Source organism: Myotis lucifugus, unplaced genomic scaffold (assembly GCF_000147115.1).
Source record: "Myotis lucifugus unplaced genomic scaffold, Myoluc2.0 scaffold_1, whole genome shotgun sequence".
In the NCBI taxonomy this organism is placed as follows: domain Eukaryota; kingdom Metazoa; phylum Chordata; class Mammalia; order Chiroptera; family Vespertilionidae; genus Myotis; species Myotis lucifugus.
In genome coordinates, this window is record NW_005871049.1 from 20,528,392 (window position 1) to 20,541,628 (window position 13,237).

Here is a 13,237-nt window from a genome sequence, read left to right on the forward strand (position 1 = left end):
GGGAGATGTGCAGGAGCAGCTGTCGATGTTCTCTCTCATCGATGTTTCTAACTCTCTATCTCTCTCCCTTCCTCTCTGTAAAAAATCAATAAAATATTAAAAAAGTGTTTTCTCAAAGAATGTTGCATCAAAGTATTACAGGGGCTGGGGTGAGTAAGAGGTGTTAAATGCAGAAACCAAGTGTAGCTACTGTAGGTCAATTGAATCCCAAGCTGCATTTTTTAAAATAAGCCGCTTTCAAGTAATTCTGTGCACATGCAAGTTATTCTTACCAAATCTGGGAAACGTTATTGTTCATTTTCTTACCTTTTTATTTGAATACTAGAGGTCCGGTGCATGAAATTCATGCACGGGAGTGGGGGGGGGGTCCCTCAGCCCAGCCTGTGCCCTCTCGTAGTCCGAAAGCCCTTGGGGATGTCCGACTGCCAGCTTAGGCCCGCTTGGGGAGCCTGACTTCTGGCTGAGCGGTGCTCCCCCTGTGGGAGCACACTGACCACCAGGGGGCAGCTCCTGCGTTGAGCGTCTGCCCCCTGGTGGTCAGTGCACGTCATAGCGACCAGTCTTTCCACCATTTGGGAGATTTGCATATTAGCCTTTTATTATATAGGATAATAAGCACACCCAGAACAGTGCCAGCATCTAGATCAAAAACAGAACATTCTGACACTCTAAAACCCCCTCTAATGACTCCTAGAAACTAGCCCTCTAGTCTAGCAGTTAGAATGTACAGTGGGAAGAGGTCAGTCTCTTCACTAAAACCGGAAAGCCACATGCCAAAAAATGAAACTGGATTCCTACTTTATACCACATACAAAAATCAACTCGAAATGAATTAAAAACATGAACATAAGACCTGAAACCATAAAACTCCTAGAAGAAAACTTAGGGGGTAAGCTTTTTTTTTTTTAAATACATACATCTTTTTATTGATTTCAGAGAGAAAGGGAGAGGGAGAGAGAGATAGTAACATCAACGATGAGAGAGAATCATCGATTGGCTGCCTCCTGCACACCCCACACTGGGGGATCAAGCTTGCAACCCAGGCATGTGCCCTGACCGGGAATTGAACCCTGACTTCCTGGTTCATAGGTCAATGCTCAAACACTGAGCCATGCCAGCGGGGGGGGCGACGGGGGGGGGGGGGGGGGGGAAAACCCCTTGAAACAAGTTTGGGAAAAAATTTTTTTTGTTTTTTGCCCCCCAAAGAAGGGGCAAAAAGAAAAAATAAACAAGTGAGACAGCATCAAACTAAAAAGCTTCTACTCAGCAAAGAAAACCAACAAAATGAAAAGGTAACCTACAGAATGGGAGAATATATTTACAAATCATATCTGTTGAGTTAATAATATCCAAAATATATAAAGAACTCATATAATTCAAAAGCAGAAAAGCAATCCAATTAGAAAGTGGTAAGAGAACTGAATAGACATTTTTCCAAAGACGACATACAAATGGCAAACAGGTACATGAAAAGGTACACAACATCACTAATCATTAGGAAAATACAAATTAAAACCACAATGAGAGATCACTGCACACCTGTGAGAATAACTCCCCTAAAGATTCCTCAGCAATGGGTTAGTGTCATCTGGATTATTTTCAATAATCATTTTCATTCCAATCACAGTTCATCTTAAAAAAGCAGAAATACACAATTTCAGAAGGTATTTTAAAATATCTGATGCATTCTTAATGGTTCTAAGAAAACTATTCAGTACAATATTCAGACTCATTGCTCCCACCAAGTTTGACAAATTCAACAAATTTAGAAATACAACATACAGCTTGAAGCTGGTGAAATGATTTTTAGACACCTCTTCATTCCACTATTACACAACTAGTGTCCAAAACAGTAATTCACTTGTGCAGCTGCAGAACAAGCTTCTCTGGATTTCTTCTAAGGTCAAAGATGCCATTAGAATTCAAACTATAAGGTGTCAGGATGTCACTTTTACTATATAAATACAAGACTTTTATATCTCTTTAAAAACTAAGGTAAGTATGTGTGTGTACATAAATACTAGGCCATATTTGCAAAATAATCTAATTTCAATCAGCAATCTGAAGAATTCTTTGGTGTCTCATTTTAGAATTACAAATTCAATTGTATTTTTCTGAAATTCAAAACTCCTGGTACATTATAGCATACTTACATAGAGTTTCTTTTGAGGCATATGCTCTATTTTTTCCTACCACTTTTAACAAAGGTTCATTAATCAGGAAGTCACAATGAATTACCAACTATGTGCTAGTTGTTGCTGTATTTTTACCTATAATTACAAGGATAAAATAATGACCATCTTAAAAAGTAGAAATTTTACTAAAACACACATATATTAACCAAACAAATTTCATTGATAAATTAACCCTAAAGAAAAATGCACATGATCAGTATAACACAGTAATATAAAACAAGCAACCTGGTATATTTTGACCTGGAGAGATGCCATGTATTTTTGTAAAAGTAAACAATGAATTTACCAATGCCTGAGTATTATCATTTAGCTAGGAAAATATATTCTGTTGAAAAAGTACGAGTAGGCATGAATTAAACTGCTGACACAAACTTAAGTACAGCACTTTTCACTCAAAAGCAGCACTGGTCTAATTAGAATAAAAACTTACATCAAGAGCTTCCCTAACAATATTTTATCATCATAATAATTGAATAAAAAATATGAATAAGTAAAACATATTAATCCATCAAAGGAAGAATACACCTTACGTAAATCAGTAAGAAAATCCACGTGTATGTGTGCACCCACAAGTATGTGCATATATCTTTACAACTTCATTTCTGAACCTATAGCTAGGTTCAAACTGAGCTTTTGCATTCTCTGTATAAAACTAAAGATAGGAATATGGTAGTTAGTGAATCTGACTTTTGTACATACAGGTAACCTTGGGCAAGTCCCGTAATCTTTGCAATCTCAAATTTCATCATTAGAAAATGAAGTAATATTTGAGTATCTACTATGTGCCAATCACTTTGCTACTTTTATATAAATCATCTCTTAATCTTCAAAATAATCCTACCAGATTATTAGTATTATCCTCACATAACCAAAACTCAGTCACCTAAATCTGCTTCGATCAAAGTCTGCCTAACTCCAAAACCCCTTTTCTTAACTACATGGTAAAGATAATGCCTAAATTAATACCTAAACGATTTGAAGTACAGAATAATTCTAATAAAAGCTGTCATAATCAACATGGCCTGTTTTAAAACATAAAGCCATACAAGGGTAAGAAACAAACAGTACTCTACTGGTACACTATTCTGTCACACTACTCTCCTCCCTACAAGGAAGAGATGCTTGACACTAATAGCACAGGGGGGAGAAAATCAACATAAATATACACAAATACAGCTCAACGCATGAAGCATTAATGAGACAACAGTCTATTTTTCTACAACACACCTTTCTGTAATGGGGCTTAGTTCATTTGTTCATCATTAAAGGATGAGGTCAGTATAATGTGAAAGTCACATTGGTCCACAAAGAATTTTCTCCATCCCAGTAATGCTTTAAAGCCATCAGGGACAAGATTTCTCCCAGAGAATGCCTTATTAATACATGATGACCCTAAGGGGAAAAAACAAAACAAAACCCTGAAACTCCTGTAGAAGAGGGCAAGCACAGTCTGGTTAATGGCTTTAACAACTGCTAGGCTTTCCACATTGTTAAACTATCTGGTCAAGCTGTGAGTACACATAAAGAAGCCGTGGAAATATTTTCTCCATATATATATTTATTATTTATTTCAGAAAGGAAAGGAGAGGGACAGAGACAGAAACATCAATGATGAGAGAGAATCATTGATCGGCAGCCTCCTGCACACCCCCTACTGGGGATAGAGCCCGAAACCCGGGCATGTGCCCTTGACTGGAATCGAACCTGGGACGCTTCAGTCTGCAGACTGGCGCTCTATCCACTGAGCCAAACCAGCTAGGGCTCCATGTTTATTTTTTTTTTTTAAAAAAAGGGGTTAGAGGTAGGGATGACTAATAAAGAATCAAAATTTTTAATTTTGACAATTTATCTTAAGTGGAATTGAATGCCCTCATGGATCTACATATTAAAGAAGGCATAAATCCTAGAACTGGATGACTGATGTTTGGTAAAAATGCTTAGCTTTATTAATATTTTTATTAGAATTGTTACTGGTTTTGTTAGTACATAGATTACAAAGCTGCATATGTTATAAATGGCTTGTTCCTATTTTTAGAGTGATTTTGCAGAACTTTAGGTTTTTCCCAGAGATACATATATTGCTTTATAACAGGACCACCTGTGCTGTGGTAGTGAAGGAAACCCAGCATCACCACCACCTGCTTTATTTAAACCCAGCCTAATTTCTTCAGTATTTGCTATTATGGGGTAAAACCAAGCTGCACTATGAAACTTTATTGCTGCTAAACACTTAAGAACTACTTTGTCAAACCAAAATATTGCCCATTTTTGTTTTTGTTTTAAGAAATATTAATTTTAAAAGTTGAAGTGGAATATCAGAAATGAATAAAAATTAGATAACATTTAAAAATACAAACTATAATAATAGAGGTAAAACATATCACCTCAAAATTCTGCTAAATTAAATTTAAATTATAGCATACACTGTGTGCTTTTAAAAACCAGTATTTTGAGTCGTTTTTTAATTTTTTTAATTAAATCTTTATTGTTCAGATTATTACAGTTGTTCCTCTTTTTTCCCCCCCATAGCTCCCCTCCACCCGGTTCCCACGTCACCCTCTGCCCTTACCCCACCCCAACTGTCCTCATCCATAGGTGTACGATTTTTGTCCAGTCTCTTCCCGCACCCCCCACACTCCTTCCCCCTCCCCCGAGAATAGTCAGTCCACTCCCTTTCTATGCCCCTGATTCTATTATATTCACCAGTTTATTCTGTTCACCAGATTATTTATTCACTTGATTTTTAGATTCACTTGTTGATAGATGTGTATTTGTTGTTCATAATTTGTATCTTTACCTTTTTCTTCTTCTTCCTCTTCTTAAAGGATACCTTTCAGCATTTCATGTAATACTGGTTTGGTGGTGATGAACTCCTTTAGCTTTTTCTTATCTGTGAAGCTCTTTATCTGACCTTCAATTCTGAATGATAGCTTTGCTGGGTAAAGTAATCTTGGTTGTAACTTCTTGCTATTCATCACTTTGAATATTTCTTGGCACTCCCTTCTGGCCTGCGTAGTTTCTGTTGAGAAATCAACTGACAGTCGTATGGGTACTCCCTTGTAGGTAACTGACTGTTTTTCTCTTGCTGCGTTTAAGATTCTCTCTTTGTCTTTTGCTCTTGGAATTTTAATTATGATGTGTCTTGGTGTAGTCCTCTTTGGATTCCTTTTGTTTGGGGTTCTCTGTGCTTCCTGGACTTGTAAGTCTATTTCTTTCACCAGGTAGGGGAAGTTTTCTGTCATTATTTCTTCAAATAGGTTTTCAATATCTTGCTCTCTCTCTTCTTCTGGCACCCCCATAATTCGGATGTTGGTACGCTTGAAGTTGTCCCAGAGGCTCCTTACACTATCTTCATATTTTTGGATTCTTTTTTCTTTTTGTTTTTCCGGTTGGGTGGTTTTTGCTTCTTTGTATTTCAAATCTTTAACTTGATTCTTGCGATCTTCTAGTCTGCTGTTGGAACTCTGAATAATATTCTTTATTTCAGTCAGTGTATGCTAAATTTCTAGTTGGTCCTTTTTCATAACCTCGAGGGTCTCACTAGATTTCTTGAGGGTCTAAGTTTATCAGCGGTTTCTAGAGAATTCTTGAAAAACCTTAAAAGTGTGGTTTTGAACTCTATATCCAGTAGTTTGCTTTCCTCCATTTCTGTCATTTGTGATCTGTTTCTTTGTCTCCGCATTTTTTATGCTTCCCTGTGTTGATAGAGTGGCTTTCTGTGCTAGGTGTCCTATAGGGCCCAGTGGCTCAGCCTCCCCAATTACCTGAGGTGGACACTCTTGGTGCACCCCTTTGTGGACTTTGTGCACAGTCTTGTTGTAGTTAAGCCTTGATTGTTGTAGGTATCACTGGGAGGAATTAACCTCCTGGCCAATTGGCTGTGAGAATCAGCTGTGTCTGCAGTGGGGGAACTTCTGTGCTGGAGACACCCTTCTGGGGCAAGATTGCTTCCGTGGGGCTTTGGTGCTCACTGAGTCTGCCCCCTGAGTGTGTCCCTTATGGATCTGAGGAGTTGTAATCTGGATGGTCCCACTCTGACCACTGGGTACACTGGCTCTTGGATCTCTAAGGAGGCGCTAATTTAGCCTCTGCCGGAGGCTACCCAGCAGGAGCCCAGCTGTGAAGCAATGCAAGCTGCTGTGGGGCCTTGGGTCTTCTTTTGGAAGTTCTGGGTTTCTCTGACCCAGCTGCAGTTTGTTAGGTAATTTTCAGATTGCAAAGGGCCAGGCCTTTCATATGCAAAAGCCTCTGCGCACAGCTTGGGTGGGGCGGGGTCTCTGGGGATCAACAGGGCATAGCAAGCAGCTATGGCTGATCCTCAGAGGCCCTAAGAGACCCCGCTTCTCAGTGTCCCAGTAATTGCTGCAAGTACCTCTGAGAGAAAGCCGCCCTCGAGTTCCGACCGATGCCAGACAGTCCAGTTTCTCCTGTATGAGTCTGGGTCCCCAGAGACTTGCCCAGAACTGGAGTTCAGAGCAGTCAGGAGCTTGAGACTCCCTCCCAACTGAAAAAGACAACCCTGTCCTCAGTTTCCAGCCCTTTCCACGTGCGCCACGTCCTCAGCTGCCAGCCCTTTCTGCGTGCGCCTCCGTACCTCTGCACTTTACTTCCGCACCTCCTCTGAGTCTCAGTGTGTTTTTCTCTTTCCTTCTAGTTGTAGAATTTCCACTCAGCCAGCCTTCCTGTGGTTCTGGATGATGTCCGTTTTGTCTTTTAGTTGTATTTTTGAAGTGGTTGTGCGAGGCAGCAATTTCTGGTGTTTACCTATGCCGCCATCTTGGTTTCTCCTGTTTTCTAATTTTATACTAATGCCACAAGGAGGATGACATTCATTAGAGTGATACAGGCTTTTCCCTTATGACAGACTGTTTTGGTTTATAGCATAGAACACTTGAAATTACCTTAGGAAAATGTCAAATTAAGGAGAAAGCAATCTCTACCTACCTTGATCACAAAGAGAATACATTTCTTTCTCCTAATATGAAAAATTACAAAAATTCACTTCAGCATTTAAATCAGTCAGCAACATGTGCCTAAGACATTCCTAGCATTTTAAGAATGTGAAGTACTAATCAAAATTTAATTTTAGTAATACATTTATTAAAAAGTGAAAGTTATTAAATTTCCCTGAAATGTTGTGCTACATTAAGGAATTTTTAAAGCACTTTGTATGATGTTCTGAAACAGATGCCTCTGGAAGTATCAACTCACTAAAGTTAGGAATGCTAGTAAATTATGCCTACCACTTTAAAAATGGGAGGAATGGATATAGGAGCTGGCAGGAAAACAAAGGAGAAAATGGTATCTTGAACAGAACAAGGATACCAACCTGGTAAATAAATGTAATCCATCTCCACAGTGCCAAATCACATCCTATCTGCTTTTGTATCAAAAGTCATTTGGATCTTGATGGTTCATACCACCTTCTATTCTTTTTGCCAATTACTATAACATTCTGAATCAAATTCTGGCTCAGGGATTATCAAAAGTTCAGTAATAGCTCTGAAAGTCTGTTTTTCTTTCTTCATTGCCTAAAGTTAGATGATTTGTTTTCCAAAACTTTCACTTGGGTACATGTCTCCTCTGTGCAAAATTTTCAAGATGGAAATGGCAAGTTAACTTATTAAAATAAAAATACTGGTCAGGAACATTTTCTAACTATAAGACAGAAAACTTGTATTAAAACTACACAGTCCCACATAAAATGTTTACAAACAACTAGAGTTTACACTTATTGAGAGGAGTGAAGCTTTCAAAACTTTGCTGTTGTCAGTTTTCGATATCTCAATCTCAAAGGTGCTGTTTCTTTACTCCTCCTTCCTTCTCACTTGTCTCTTAAGAAAAAAGTGATCCTGCCCTGGCAGGTGTAGCTCATTTGGTAGGAGCATCATCGAACACCTAAAGGTCCCGAATTCGATTCCCATTCAGGGCCCATGGGGAGCAGGTGGGGGAGGGGTCAATTAACATATCCTCGGGTGAGGATAAAAACCAAAAAAGTGATCCCTATCATTTCCAAAACGTTATCCCTACACCTTCTCCAGAAACTTGCTCCATTAATCTTTCCCCTTCTGCTTAAAGATTCGATTTCTTCAATCTCACTCTTGTCTCTCTTTCTGTGAACATTCACAATCCATCTCCACAGTGCCAAATCACATCCTATCTGCTTTTGTATCAAAAGTCATTTGGATCTTGATGGTTCATACCACCTTCTATTCACAAGTGTATAACATTCATTCTTGGATGCAAAACAATGTAAATGAGGTGAAGCCTTAAAGTAGAAAGGGAGTCGTCCCAACTAACTAGACAAATTTTTAAAATAAAATTCAATATTTTTTTCATTTCACTATTTAATAAAGCTCTGGTCATAGAATGAAAATAAAAGAGAAAGCAAAAGTAAATATTATAAAATATGTCCCAAGCAAGGCTGTATGGCAATGACTTCTAATCTTTATTTTCAGCACCCAGGACTTATTTGTTACGAGAAAATGTATCTAAAACTTATCACAGATACAATTCTAAGGTATGAATTTTAAAAGGTACTCTAGAGGATGAACTGCTATGGCCTTCAACAAGTCAACTCCAAAATTTAGGAAATAATTTCCTATATAAAAACAAAATATGTTACAAAACTGTGCTCTTGCTCTTATGCTTACTTTAAAAAACACACACACAACATTAAACCAATTGGATTCTTAGACCTTATCTTTGCAAAGTTAACATTGTGATTTTTACTTACTTTTACTCTTTGGGGGTAAAGAGTAACATTTTTTTTTTTTTGCCAAAATATCGTAGTATCAGAATTCTGAGGTTTTTATAACAAAAATTGTGATTTTATAGGCTTACAACTTATATGTATTGATGAAAAAATTTAAAAAGTTAAGAAATTTATAAATGTGTAAGCATGAGAAAAACGAAAAGGATACATCCGTAACTCACAACTTTCCATCACTGTCACTCTCTTCTTATTCCAGCTTCATGTAACTTCTTCCTCAATTACTTTCTTCATTATTTTCAACTTACATAAACTCTAAGTCATGTCCAATCTAGGCACTAAAAGATCCCACTTATTATATGTTCATTTTAACTGTCACATTAATCTACTCTCACAGTATCTTGATCCAATGACAAAGCTGCAATTATAGTAGACTTAGAAATTCTGAAGAATATAGACATGTAAAGAAGAAATATTTTACATTACCTAAAATCTCATCATCCACAGATAATCACTTAATAAATTTGCTGTATCTCCTTTTAGTCTCCCTCTCTACTATGTACAACAAATACATATTTTCAAAACCAATATCACTTTAGGTTAAACTCCATAAAAATTCTGATACTCCCTGATCTACAAAAATGACAATTTCAGACGCTTCAACCTAATACCATATGGACTATATGTGTATGTACATATAAGTACAATTTTACATTCTTCTTCTGAGACTTTATATTATACTAGAGGCCCGGTGCACAAATTTGTGCACGGGTGGGTCCCTCGGCCATGCTGGTGATCGGGGCTGTCTCGCCCAGTCCCGGTAGGGCCGATGGTGGTGGGCTGGCTGGGGAGGGACCAAGGGAGGTTGGCAGGCCGGCGGGGAGGGACCTTAGGAGGGCTCCTGGTGATCGGGGCTGTCTCGCCCAGTCCCCATCAGCTGGATCCCAGCAACAAGCTAACCTACCAGTCAGAGCGTCTGCCCCCTGGTGGTCAGTGCGTGTCATAGCGACTAGTCAAGCGGTCAACCAGTCGACCTATCGGTTGGACACTTAGCATATCATGCTTTTATTATATAGGATCATGAGCATTTTCCTAGTTTTCAATATCTTCCCAATATAATGTTTTAAGGCTAGATGGTGGCTCAAACAAATGGATATAATAAACTAATTTAACCATTTCCCTGATGTTTGAAACTGAATTATTTCTAGTTTTTCACCATTACAAATTATTCTGGTGGGAATAATCCTTATACCTAAATCTTTCTGTAAATCTCTGAGTTACTTCCTTAGAATAACTTCTTAGAAGCAGGCTTACTAGATTGAAGTTTACGAGCATTTTAAATACTACTTAAGCAAGTTCTTAAAATACCTGCCATAAGAGAATTTACATTATCAATCTAATTTTCACCATTAGTGTATGAGATTGCTCATTCCATCTCAAACCTGTTTTTAACAGTCTGAGAGATGACTTTATAAATCATCTATGGTTTGTAAACCAATTCTTAGAGAAAAGGAAGCTGACGGACAACATATACATAAAGGTAAAAGAGAAGCACATTATCAACATCAATTATGCTCAAAATTTGGTACACATAAGAATGATATGGCTTGTTTGAGCATGAAATTCTTGGCTCCCATTCCAGTGACTCTGTCAATGGGTTCTGATATAGATTTATGTTTACTACCACCCTGAATGACACAGATGCAAGTAATCTCTGAACCACACTTTGAGAAACATTACTGCAAACAGAGAACAAGTGCTTTATATGAATAATTACAGCAACAATAAAAAGCATATTCCAAATAGCTGAGTAAGAGGTGAATGCATCAGTTACTTCCTACTCAAGACACAAAAATTAGGTAACCATATAAGGTCTTCAGACCAAAACTTGGCTTCATCTCTGTAGTCACTGCTTAATTAAAAGTGTAAATACTTTAAAAGAATATTAAGGTACAGTATTATACCAAAGTTTTTAAAATATACAGGGTGTTCAAAAAAAATGTATACACACTTTAACAACTGATAGCTTCATTTTGAAAATGAAAGGTATTTTAATAAATACTGCCTTTATAATTATGCAAAGAGTATGTATACATTTTTTTGGGATAATATATACATATATATGTGTGTGTGTGTATACACACACACACACACACACACACATTTTTTTAAGTAAAATTTTGAAAATTGGTTCTATTTCCTAGCTGTGTGATTTACGGTAAGTTATATAACCTCTCTTGAGCCTCAGTTCCCTTGTCTTAAAAAATGACAACAAGGATACCTATTTCATAAATGACATAATATAGAAGTACTTAATTTAGCATCTGGTCCAATTAAGGGTTCCATAGTGTTTGTTATAATAATTCTGATATAATCATCACTTCGAAAGTGCCGAATTCAATCAAACCACAGACCACTTTGCGTAGCCAACAGCTTCTGATGGACCATGTATTGGAGCAAGCACTACTAGCATAAAGGCTGCCTTTCAAAAAAAAAGATTACTGAAAAATATGCTAGGTACTGAAATAAATTATTTAACAAAATTACCTTTGTTACAGAGCACAGGGAAAAATGTCAGTGCCAGAAAATAATCCCAAATTTGTTCTTTTAAGAACTAGAATAATTATTCAAAATAATTATGCTATATAGAGAATATTGGATATCAAAAAGATAAAACAGTGCTCTTGGCAAAAAAACATGCACCCCCTTCTCCACCCCTCCTCCACACACACACAAAAAAAGAGAGATGAAAAGTAAAAGGAGACATTTCATTACCTCCTAGAAACTGATTCTTTAAGAAATTTTATCTTTCCTAACTCCAACTTCTATACCTTCCATGTCAAATATTATAACACCTCACACCAGTATGAACAAATTGATTTCTTTTTAAAGGAAATTTTAAGACTGTGTTTAAGGAACCTTAAAAATGTTCATATATAAATTTGATCAAGGTCATCAAACAGATTAGTGGCAAAGCCTGATTCAATCAAGTACAAGTAGGCTTTTAAAAAAAGAACAGGCAGTTCCACTGGGGCTAAAATGTCACAATGTATACTGCCTATTTATTTTACATGTTTAAATACAGAATAATCATAGTACCTTCTATCTCTTATAATCAATCTTTTTTTTAAGTAGTCAACACTTCTGGTATGCCCTTCTTTTCCTCCTATTTGCTCAGCCCTTTGCAAAAGAGCTTTAATGTACACCACTCTGCTGAAACTTATATTAATGATTAATGTGTTGGTTATCTACTATTTAACATTTCAATACATATGAAATTTAGACACATCCTTGACCAAATCTCAAATGATACTAACATACTTATGTTAATCAGTGTTCATAGAGGGATTTGAGGGGGAGGGGTGGATAAACTTGTTACCTAATGAATAATAAAATATTGCAAACACTACTTTGTAAATTATATTACAGCATTCTATAATTAATGTTTTAAGTGTCTGAATTCAGGGTAAAGTACAGAATGATATTGGTAATGTATCTTTCAAGAAACACTAAGGCTGCAAACATTAAGGGCAAGTATTTAAATAATAAAAAAAGAAAAGCTTTCTTCACACAGTGCTTTGAATAGTATATATAATGGTAATTTTATGCTAAATTTCTTCTACAGCAAATTATTAACATATTTATTAATATAAATGTTTTTAAATGTCATTGGAAGAAACAGTGTTTGTATCATGGCAAGAACATAAACTTGTTAAAGAACATATATTAGAGAAGGACAGTATTTTTCTGTGTCAGATTCTGTACAAAACACTCTACATACTGAATAGTTAAAGAGGTAGAGGAGCTGGTGAAATTTGAATATAAACAAAATCTAGCACTCAGCAAAATTTGAATATAGACAAAGTCTTTAGCATCTGAGTCTCACTTTTGTTTCTGCAACACTAGTTCTCTTCTACTTTAAGCTTTAGACCTATACTTCCTTTGTAAACAATTATTTTTAAAAAGGCATAGAATAAAAATGAAAACAAAGGTTATTAAAATATAATCACTGGAAATTCATAATCTTGGATAATAAGGTTTTGATTTGCTATATCCTTAAATATCACTTTAAAATAGCTACTATGTTTTCATCAATAATCCTTAAAATTGGTCCAACTCAGATTTCCTAAATCTTTGCATCTATGAAACCAATGAGAGCAAAAGACCAAAAAAGGATACAAAACAATTCTTTTACAACTCTGTAGTACAAGAACTTACCATAATTCCATTATTATAATTACAGCTAGAGTTTTAAAGTTACAAAATTTGCAAATGTTAAGAATATTCTGTTTCATTTAGATAACAAAGGATAGTTAAATAAATTCTTATA

At 36.4% G+C, this 13,237-nt stretch overlaps 1 protein-coding gene across 8 annotated transcripts in view; it reads right to left on the reverse strand.

Moving 5' to 3' along the window:
* The window catches only part of FBXW7 (F-box and WD repeat domain containing 7), a 146,740-nt gene that overhangs the window by 115,732 nt on the left and 17,771 nt on the right, over positions 1 to 13,237 (reverse strand). Inside the window, exons 1-3 of one of the 8 annotated variants that reach the window (XR_002829676.1) lie at positions 3,423 to 3,570; positions 2,154 to 2,270; positions 1,540 to 1,632 (exon numbers count right to left, since the gene is read on the reverse strand). The exons of 1 other annotated variant lie outside the window; for it this stretch is intronic. The gene's annotated coding sequence lies outside the window, so the exon portion shown is untranslated. Of the gene's footprint in view, positions 1 to 1,539; positions 1,633 to 2,153; positions 2,271 to 3,422; positions 3,573 to 13,237 lie in introns of those variants that run through there. 6 more of the 8 variants (XM_023755086.1, XM_023755128.1, XM_023755137.1 and 3 more) reach the window with 6 other exon arrangements.